Consider the following 8070-nt stretch of genomic DNA (forward strand, 5'->3'; position numbering starts at 1 on the left):
ACCTGTTCATGATGACAACAGCACCTCCTTTACCAGTCTTTTTAATTATAATGTCAGGGTAGTTTCTAAGGCTGTGGATGGCATTGCGTTCTGCATGACTTAGGTTATAAGGCAAGTGATGTTGTTTTACCAGAATTTCTGCCTGTGCACGTCGGCGGACGCATTCTATGTATAGGTCCAGACCGTCATTTCGAGAACCAACCTCGTTATCTCTAGACTGATTCTTGCCTGCATATTTATACCTGCCCCTGGAAATTTCCACTACATGCACCTGATGAAGTGGGTATAAACCCACAAAAGCTTATGCTCCAATATAAGGTGCCACAGGACTCTGTCGCTTTTGATCCAGACTAACATGCCTACGCCTCTGATACTTATCCTATTAAGTTAAGTAATAAAGTCTTAAACATTATAATCTGTTTATACAACACATTTGATATTTCTCCAATGCCAGTGAAAACACACTTCAGTTCAAGGTATTAAAGGTGTAAAGATTCAAAACAAGAAAACGAATTTAAAAATTGAATTTGCATTTACAAACGACTGATCTAAAAGTCTGTTGTAGCCTCTGGAAACTGTTCAGTTCTATAATATAATATAGGAATCCTGAGTATGTATCTACAGTGACCCAACTGGATGATTCTTTATCGTGCCTTAATGAAAATACAATATGACACTCTACATCTTCAATGTTATTAAGCAATTTGGCCTCTAAAAGCCGTCATTTTCAAGGGCACACTCAAATATTAAGGAAGTTAGTAAAGAAACCTGTTCTAAGGCTGGAACAAGCTGGTTAGACGCTTCTTACTCACCACGGCTAAGGGCGGCGGGTTCCTCCGGTGGGAGTGTGGAGCAGCCGTTCGTTTTCCTGTTCGCACTCCTCTGCGGTGTGACAATCGGGGAGGGGAGGCAGAAGCCCCACTTCCCTCCCGAAATGACGCCCAGTGGGGGAAGCCAGGACAACGGGGGGGCAAGTGGTGGCCAGACTCTCACCGCCAGGGTCTAGTCTAGCTCAGGGTCCAGCTCAACCTCCTCCCGGCAGCACTGGCCCCGAGTCCCCTTCCACCACCAGGTGAACCCGGGCACTAGGGCAGGAACGGGGTGAGGCAGCAAGTCAAGCTGAGCAAGGCAGGCAAAAGCGAGTCTTGTCTTCATGGGCCGCTCCCAATGACGTCCTTTTTGTGTGCAACTGCTGCAAAAACATCCCAGGCAGAGAAGCATCAAAGCACAGCAATCTTACACAGTTGCCAAAGTAGCTCAGTTGGGAGAGCGTTAGACTGAAGATCTGAAGGTCCCTGGTTCAATCCCGGGCTTTGGCAGGTCCTTTCATCTCTCTTTGTGCAGGGGCAGCTTGTTTTCTGGGAGGGTGGCAGCAGCACCTTCACCTGAGGCAAGTACCTGAGTTTGATCTCCCCAGCAGGACAACAGAGTGTGGGCTTCTGCCCCTAGTTGGCTCACCTGACCTATACCAATGAGGGACAGGAGCTGTCTCTCCTACTTCACTCATTGGTAGACCCAATATGGCAGGAAGAGAGTGAGGCAGGGGGGTCCTCAGAGATGATGCCAGAGGGGGCAGGGACTGGGGAGGAAAAGCTGCTCTGCAAAGCAGAGGAAGGGCAGTACTGGGGAAGGGGCATCTGTTAAAGTGGCCTCATGGAAGGTAGCAGGGATTCAGGGGCCTGGAGGAGGTGTTTGATGTTCAGTGCCTTGGAGCAGCTTGACTTGGACATGGTGGGTGTTCAGGAAATGCACATTAACAACTCTAGGGTAGCTTGATGGGTAGAGGGTGATTGGAGGAAGGAGCCTGTCTTTCTGGTCCTCTGGGCCAGGGAAGAACGATGGCGTTGGAGTCTTGTTCTTCACATTCGCGGTGCAAGTACAGAAGGTTGTGGAGCTCCAACCAGGGAGCTAATTACTGTTGGGCTTTGTGCTCCATGGCACTGGTTACAGCGATATTAGTGTTAATAATAGTGTTAGTTGGAGAGATGGGATAGCTCTGTGGTTTGAGCATTGGCCTGCTAAACCCAGGATTGTGAGTTCAATCCTTGAGAAGGACACTTAGGGATCTGGGGCAAAAATTGGTTCTGCCTAGTGAAGGCAGGGGGCTGGACTCAATGACCTTTCAAGGTCCATTCGAGGAGATTGGTATATTTCCAATTTGAACACAACTCATTGAACACAAAATTGTGTATTTCATGCTGTGAACTGTGTCGGTAGCTCAAATTAATAGGCTTGTTTTTTCTCTCTCTCTCCATGAAAAAATGAAGAAACTGTGAAAATACCCATGGGAGAGAGGGGGTTTCTGAGACCTGGAGTAGATATGGAGATATTTATGAAAGGGGGAGAGGCCAAAGTAGGGCCATAGCTGGAGCAAAGGGAGAGGTTTTTTGTGCAGTTTCATTTCAGCCAGCCTCACACCCTGTAGTCCCTACTTCCCCACCCCCACAACAAAGCCACCTGTGACTCCTGAGACAGCCCCACTGCAAAAACTGCAGAGCCCCCAGCACTCCCTCTCCTAGCTGGTTCCCTGGCAGCCAGAGCTCTCCGCAGAACTGCCGTGGCTGCTCTCCTGGGTGTCTGGTCAAGGATGGCTACTGGCTTTTCCTGAGAATGCAGCTGAGAAATGAGTCACTCTTCTCTAGATTCTCACCTGTGGGCTCTGAGAAGCAGGATGGGGCCTGTATGATAAAGTCCATGTAACATTCCCCTCTCATCCCAGCCCTGGTATGTCACCAGTAGCTGCTGTCCCTGGGTAGCAGCCAAGGATGTTTCCCACCATTCAGGAGACCCCAGCCTGGGACTAAAGTCAGCCCAGCCCAGACCCCACACCCTAAAGTGAATAAGGAAAAGTTATTTACTTGTTCCCATAATATAAGAACTAGGGAACACCAAATGAAAGTAATAGGCAGCAGGTTTAAAACAAATAAAAGGAAGTTCTTCACACAGCACCAGTCAACATGTCGAACTCCTTGCCTGAGGAGGCTGTGAAGGCTAGGACTATAACAGGGTTTAAAAGAGAATTAGATACATTAATGGAGGTTAAGTCCATGAATGGCTATTAGCCAGGATGGGTAAGGAATGGTGTCCCTAGCCTCTGTTTGTCAGAGGGTGGAGATGGGTGGTAGGAGAGATATCACTTGATCATTACCTGTTAGGTTCACTCCCGCTGGGGCACTTGGCATTGGCCACTGTTGGCAGACAGGATACTGGGCTGGATGGACCTTTGGTCTGAGCCAGTATGGCTGTTCTTATGAAGGGAGGGAGCAAACACTGCCACAGCGTTTCTGTAGTGTAGTGGTTATCACATTTGCCTAACATGCAAAAAGTCCCTGGTTTGAAACCAGGCAGGAATAGATGGGTTCACTTTTTCTCTCTGTCTAGCAAGGCGCTCTTACTGCTACCACTGGCCTATCTCTGTGATAACCCCAACTCCTGCATGGCAGAGGGTGGTGAAATAAGCTGAGAAAAAGCCTTGGCATTGCCAGGGGGAAGCTAGAGGATCTTGGCCAGTCACCTTTTGAAGCCTTGTGGCTTGGTCTCCTCTGCCCTTGGAGATTGGCTTATGGCGGCTGGCTCTTTCTGCTGCCTCCTCTGCGTGACTTGCCAAAGGAGGAAGTGAGGCAGGAATGGGGCAAAAAAGGAAAGTCGAGCTGAGGAAGGCAGGGCAGAAGCTAAGCGCCTCAGTGCGGCTAAGTGGGGTTAGTAGAGCGTCACCAGTCGTTCTGCAAAGCCTGGGGAGGTGCGGTTGGCTGCTGGGAGGTAGAATCCTGTGCCTGCCTCTTGGCTTCCCAGGGGTGGCTACTTGCAGCCCAGGAGAAGAAGTGGGGTTCTGGGTGGAAGGAAAAGAAGCAATGGTGAGTCCTAGTGGGCGGTTTTCTGGCAAGATGGTTTTCCGCTTTAGGCTTGGGAGGAGCCTGCGAGCTGTGGGTGGAGTTGTTCCAGTGAGAACCGCTGCTCTTGTCTTGCAGACCTGGGGGCGCTAGTGACAGCTTGGGAGGGGGCAGGTGCTGGCTTGAGTGACTGGGATATAGGGAACCCAGCCTGCCCCTCGGGGCCAAGTCCACTGCTTGTCTCCTGCATTGTGACATCCAGATTTAAATCTTCCCAGCATGTGTTGCGGCTCGTGTATTAAGCCTTCGTGGTGGGTCTGGTTGTTGCCAAAGTAGCTCATGTGGGAATGCATTAGATTGAAGATCTGAAGGTTTCTGGTTTGATACCAGGCTTTAGCACCCCCTTCACCCTGGGCGTGTCGTGCTGGGCTTTCTCCTGGGTGTGCAGCTGTGTCTTCAACTCGCCAGTTTTCCTAATTTCAGAGGCAACACTTGCAGAGGGCGTGTGAGGGGTCATGTGCCCCACCAGGGCTAGCTATCGCCTGCTACATCATGTGGTGCTGCCAGCGCAGCAAGGAGGTGCCTGGGGCAGCCAATGGAGAGGGGAGGCACGTCCGTCTCTTCAGCGGCAATTTGGCCCACTCAGTCCCTCTCGGAGGGAAAGACTTGCTGCCAAAAATGGTAGAGCTGCCATCGATTGTGGATTTTATTTTTTATTTTATTTTTTGCCGCTTGGGGCAGGAAAAATGCTGGATCTGGCCCTGCTCCGTGGAAGACAAGTTGTTAAATCCCAGATGAGTGGAGTTATATCAGTTCTCAGCCTGAGTCCTTAGGTCTTAATCCTGAGGTTATGTCGGGTTCCTCCGGTGGGGGTGTGGAGCAGCCTGTCGTTTTCCTGTTCGCTCTCCTCTGCGGTGTGAAAATCGGGGAGGGGAGGCAGAAGCCCCACTTCCCTCCCGAAATGACGCCCAGTGGGGGAAGCCAGGACAACAGGGTGTGGTGGCAGGTGGTGGCCAGACTCTCACCGCCAGGGTCTAGTCTAGCTCAGGGTCCAGCTCAACTTCCTCCCCGCACCACTGGCCCCCAGTCCCCTTCCACCACCAGGTCAACCCAGGAACTAGGGCAGGAACAGGGTGAGGCAGCAAGTCAAGCTGAGCAAGGCAGGCAAAAGCGAGTCTTGTCTTCATGGGCACCTCACAATGACGTCCTTTTTGTGTGCAACTGCTGCAAAAACATCTCAGGCAGAGAAGCAACTAGGCCAAAATGTTCCCACCCATCTGCCAAAGTAGCTCAGTTGGGAGAGCATTAGACTGAAGATCTAAAGGTCCCTGGTTCAATCCCAGGCGTTGGCAGGCCCTGTTGTCCCTCTTCGCACAGTGGTGGATTGTTTTCTGGGAGCACAGCAGTGCCTGCACCCAAGGTGAGTCCCTGAGCTTGGGCTCTGCAGTAAAAAAAGATACTGTGGGCTTCTGCCCCTAGTTGGCTGGCCTGACCTTTAACAATGAGGGACAGGAGCTGTCTCTCCTACATGAGTTATTGGTAGACCCAATATGGCAGGAAAAGAGTGAGGCAGGGTGGCCCTCAGGAATGGTGCCAGAGGAGGTGCTGGGCAGTGACAGGCAGGAATAGAGGATGAAAACTTCTGTGCAGCTGAGTGAGGGCAGTGCCCTGGAAGGGGCATCTGTGAAAGAGGCCCTGTGGAAGGTGGCGGCAGGGATTTGGGGGCCCAGGAAGAGGCACTTGATGTTCAGTGCCTTGGAGCAGCAGCTGGACTTGGCCATGGTGGGTGTTCAGGAAATGCACATTAACAACTCTAGGGTAGCTCGATGGGCAGAGGGTGATTGGTGGAAGGGCCCATCACTCTGGTCCTCCAGGCCAGGAAAGAATGATGGGGCTGGAGTCTTGTTCTTCACATTCATGGTGTGAGTACAGAAGGTGGTGGAGCTCCGACCAGGGAGGGCATTACTGGTGGACTTTGTGCTCTGCAGCACTGGCTATGGCTATATAAGTGTGTATGGTCCCCAGTTAAGGCGTGAAAGGAAAGATCTATAGTAGGAACTGGCTCCCTTCCTTTGGGCCACACAGTGTTTGGTGTGTGTGTGGCGGGGGTGGATTTTAATGGTGTCAGCCAGCCTGAGGACTGCTAGTCCCATTTTCCCAACTGTCAGAGGAAACGTTTTTACAACAACCATTACCTGGTGCAGGTCTATAGCCAGGTCGGTTTAGAGAACATGTTTCTGCACAGTGGAACCAGTGGAGGGCAGGCAGTAACCTCCTATTCCTCTGACCCGAGCTCACACCGGCCGCAGAGGGGATACACCTTTCTGCGGGGACAGGCCAGGAGTCGCATTGACCGGATTTCCGTGAAGGAGAGCATGTCGACAGCCCAGTGCAGGGTGGAGCCAATGGATAGTTCGGATCACACAGCTCTCACCGTGTGCTCGATGTGGGCAATTCCCTGACCCACGGCAGAGGATATTGGAAGCTGAACATCCAGAGCTTGCAAGATAAAGGAGCAGGGGGGCGAGGCCTGGCGGTGTTGGCAGAACGGGAAAGCATCAGAGGGTTCTATGGCAACCAGGGGGATTGATGGGAGTCGGTGAGGGAGGAGTTGGGGGCTTTGTTCCGGCGGCTGGGGTAACACCACAACATTAAAGAACCCAGCGATGCCAAGTCCTGCAGCATCACCTGTGGGATTTCCACAAGAGCATCCAGGCAGGGGAGCCAGTCAGCGTGTGATTGTACGATCAGATCAAGCGACAGCTGGCCAAGTTCCAGGAATTGAGGCTGCAGCTGGCCGATATGAGTGGAAGCACCAAGTGAAGGGAGGAGCAGCCTCCCCTGACATTTTTGCAGCCTGCAGGGAATGGAGACAAAGCAGGGGGATGAAGGGACTCAGGGCAGGACCCGTGGATCTGATAGTGCAGGACCACAGTCGCTGGAGGAGGAGACAGAGTCCTGCGAGAGGAAGCCGCTGGTGGGAAGCAATAAGTGCACCGTGCAAACGAGCCAAGAGTCATAGGGGTCTAATAAATGAAACAGCAGTAGGTCCCATGGTGTAATGGGCAGCACTCAGGACTTTGAATCCTGGAATCTGAGTTCAAATCTCAGTGGGACCTCATGGAGATGTGTTAGTTTGCTGCAAAGCCCTGGAGCCCAATGTGCTTGGCTACCTTTATGCTGGGTGACTGATGCCCACTGGAGATAGGTCTTTAGTCTGTCGGGTTCAATGTGCTGGTGGCTATAGGTTGGGGTCTTAGAACTTAACACTTTGGCTAGAAATTCCTGTGGGTTGACCATATGGTGGTTTCTCACTGCTCCACCTTTGGTCCCTGCAGCTGCCACACTCTTCCTCTTGCCCACATGGCATTTAAAGGAAGGAGGGCCAGGGCCAGGCTTCAGAGTCAGGGCAAGGCAGGAGGGAGGAAGAGTCCCAGGCTGGAGCCCAGCACACCTCTCCTTCTCTGGGCACCTGGAGCAGAGGCGGCTGGTGCTGACAGCGCCAAGGGAAGGCTTAAAAGCCACAGAGCAACCAAGGGCAGGGCCAGAGGAGGGGAGAACCATGCCTATGTGTGGCCAGCGGACAGTCACAAAGACACTCAGCCAGCCTGCTCCCTGCCATGCCAAACCCCCACTGAAGGCCACCCACAGACCAGCATTCATTCTACGGCCGGCATCACAAGGTGGTTGGAAAGCAGGTGGGGGCTCTGACCGTTCCCACTCAAGGGGCTCCTTTTGGCGGTGGGGCAGGAGATATTTCCCACAAGAGGCTTTTTCCCAGTTGCTGAGAAGCACAGAAGTACCCGGTCTTTGCTCTTGTGGTGAAAGGGGTTAATACGTTTAGGCAGCCTGGCTAGCTCAGCTGGCAGCACCTCTGGCTCTTACTCTGAAGGCTGAAGTTACAATTCGCTGTTTGGGTGCTTGGGGCTCCTCTTCAACAATACAACACACAGTCTGCTTAAGCCCCCACCCAGTAACCTGGGGAAACTAACCCCGGCCACTGGGTGCCTCTAAGAGGCGATACTTTCCCCACTCACACGCACTGAGTGTAGAAAAGAAACTTTAAGAAAAAGGAGGAAAATCACCTTGTATTAACTTGGGAAAACACCACAATCAGGATTCATAACTCAACACTATGAGCAAAACACCCACTCACAGCGCGCTGGACAGTGGCCTTTGGCCTCAGGCTCTTCAATCCAGACACCAGAAGCTCTGTGGATGTGCCCCTCCCTTCACTGCA

The 8070-nt window shown here is 52.2% G+C and overlaps 3 non-coding genes across 3 annotated transcripts; all 3 read left to right on the plus strand.

The window, feature by feature from the left end:
• The first annotated feature begins 1246 nt into the window (after window positions 1-1246).
• TRNAF-GAA lies at window positions 1247-1319 on the plus strand. Its single transcript has one exon. It is a non-coding gene; the product is annotated as a tRNA-Phe (tRNA).
• A 3790-nt stretch (window positions 1320-5109) lies between these two features.
• Window positions 5110-5182, plus strand: TRNAF-GAA. Its single transcript has one exon. It is a non-coding gene; the product is annotated as a tRNA-Phe (tRNA).
• A 1695-nt stretch (window positions 5183-6877) lies between these two features.
• Window positions 6878-6949, plus strand: TRNAQ-UUG. Its single transcript has one exon. It is a non-coding gene; the product is annotated as a tRNA-Gln (tRNA).
• The last annotated feature ends 1121 nt before the right edge of the window (window positions 6950-8070 follow it).

Source organism: Mauremys mutica, unplaced genomic scaffold, assembly GCF_020497125.1.
Source record: "Mauremys mutica isolate MM-2020 ecotype Southern unplaced genomic scaffold, ASM2049712v1 Super-Scaffold_100246, whole genome shotgun sequence".
In the NCBI taxonomy this organism is placed as follows: Eukaryota; Metazoa; Chordata; order Testudines; family Geoemydidae; genus Mauremys; species Mauremys mutica.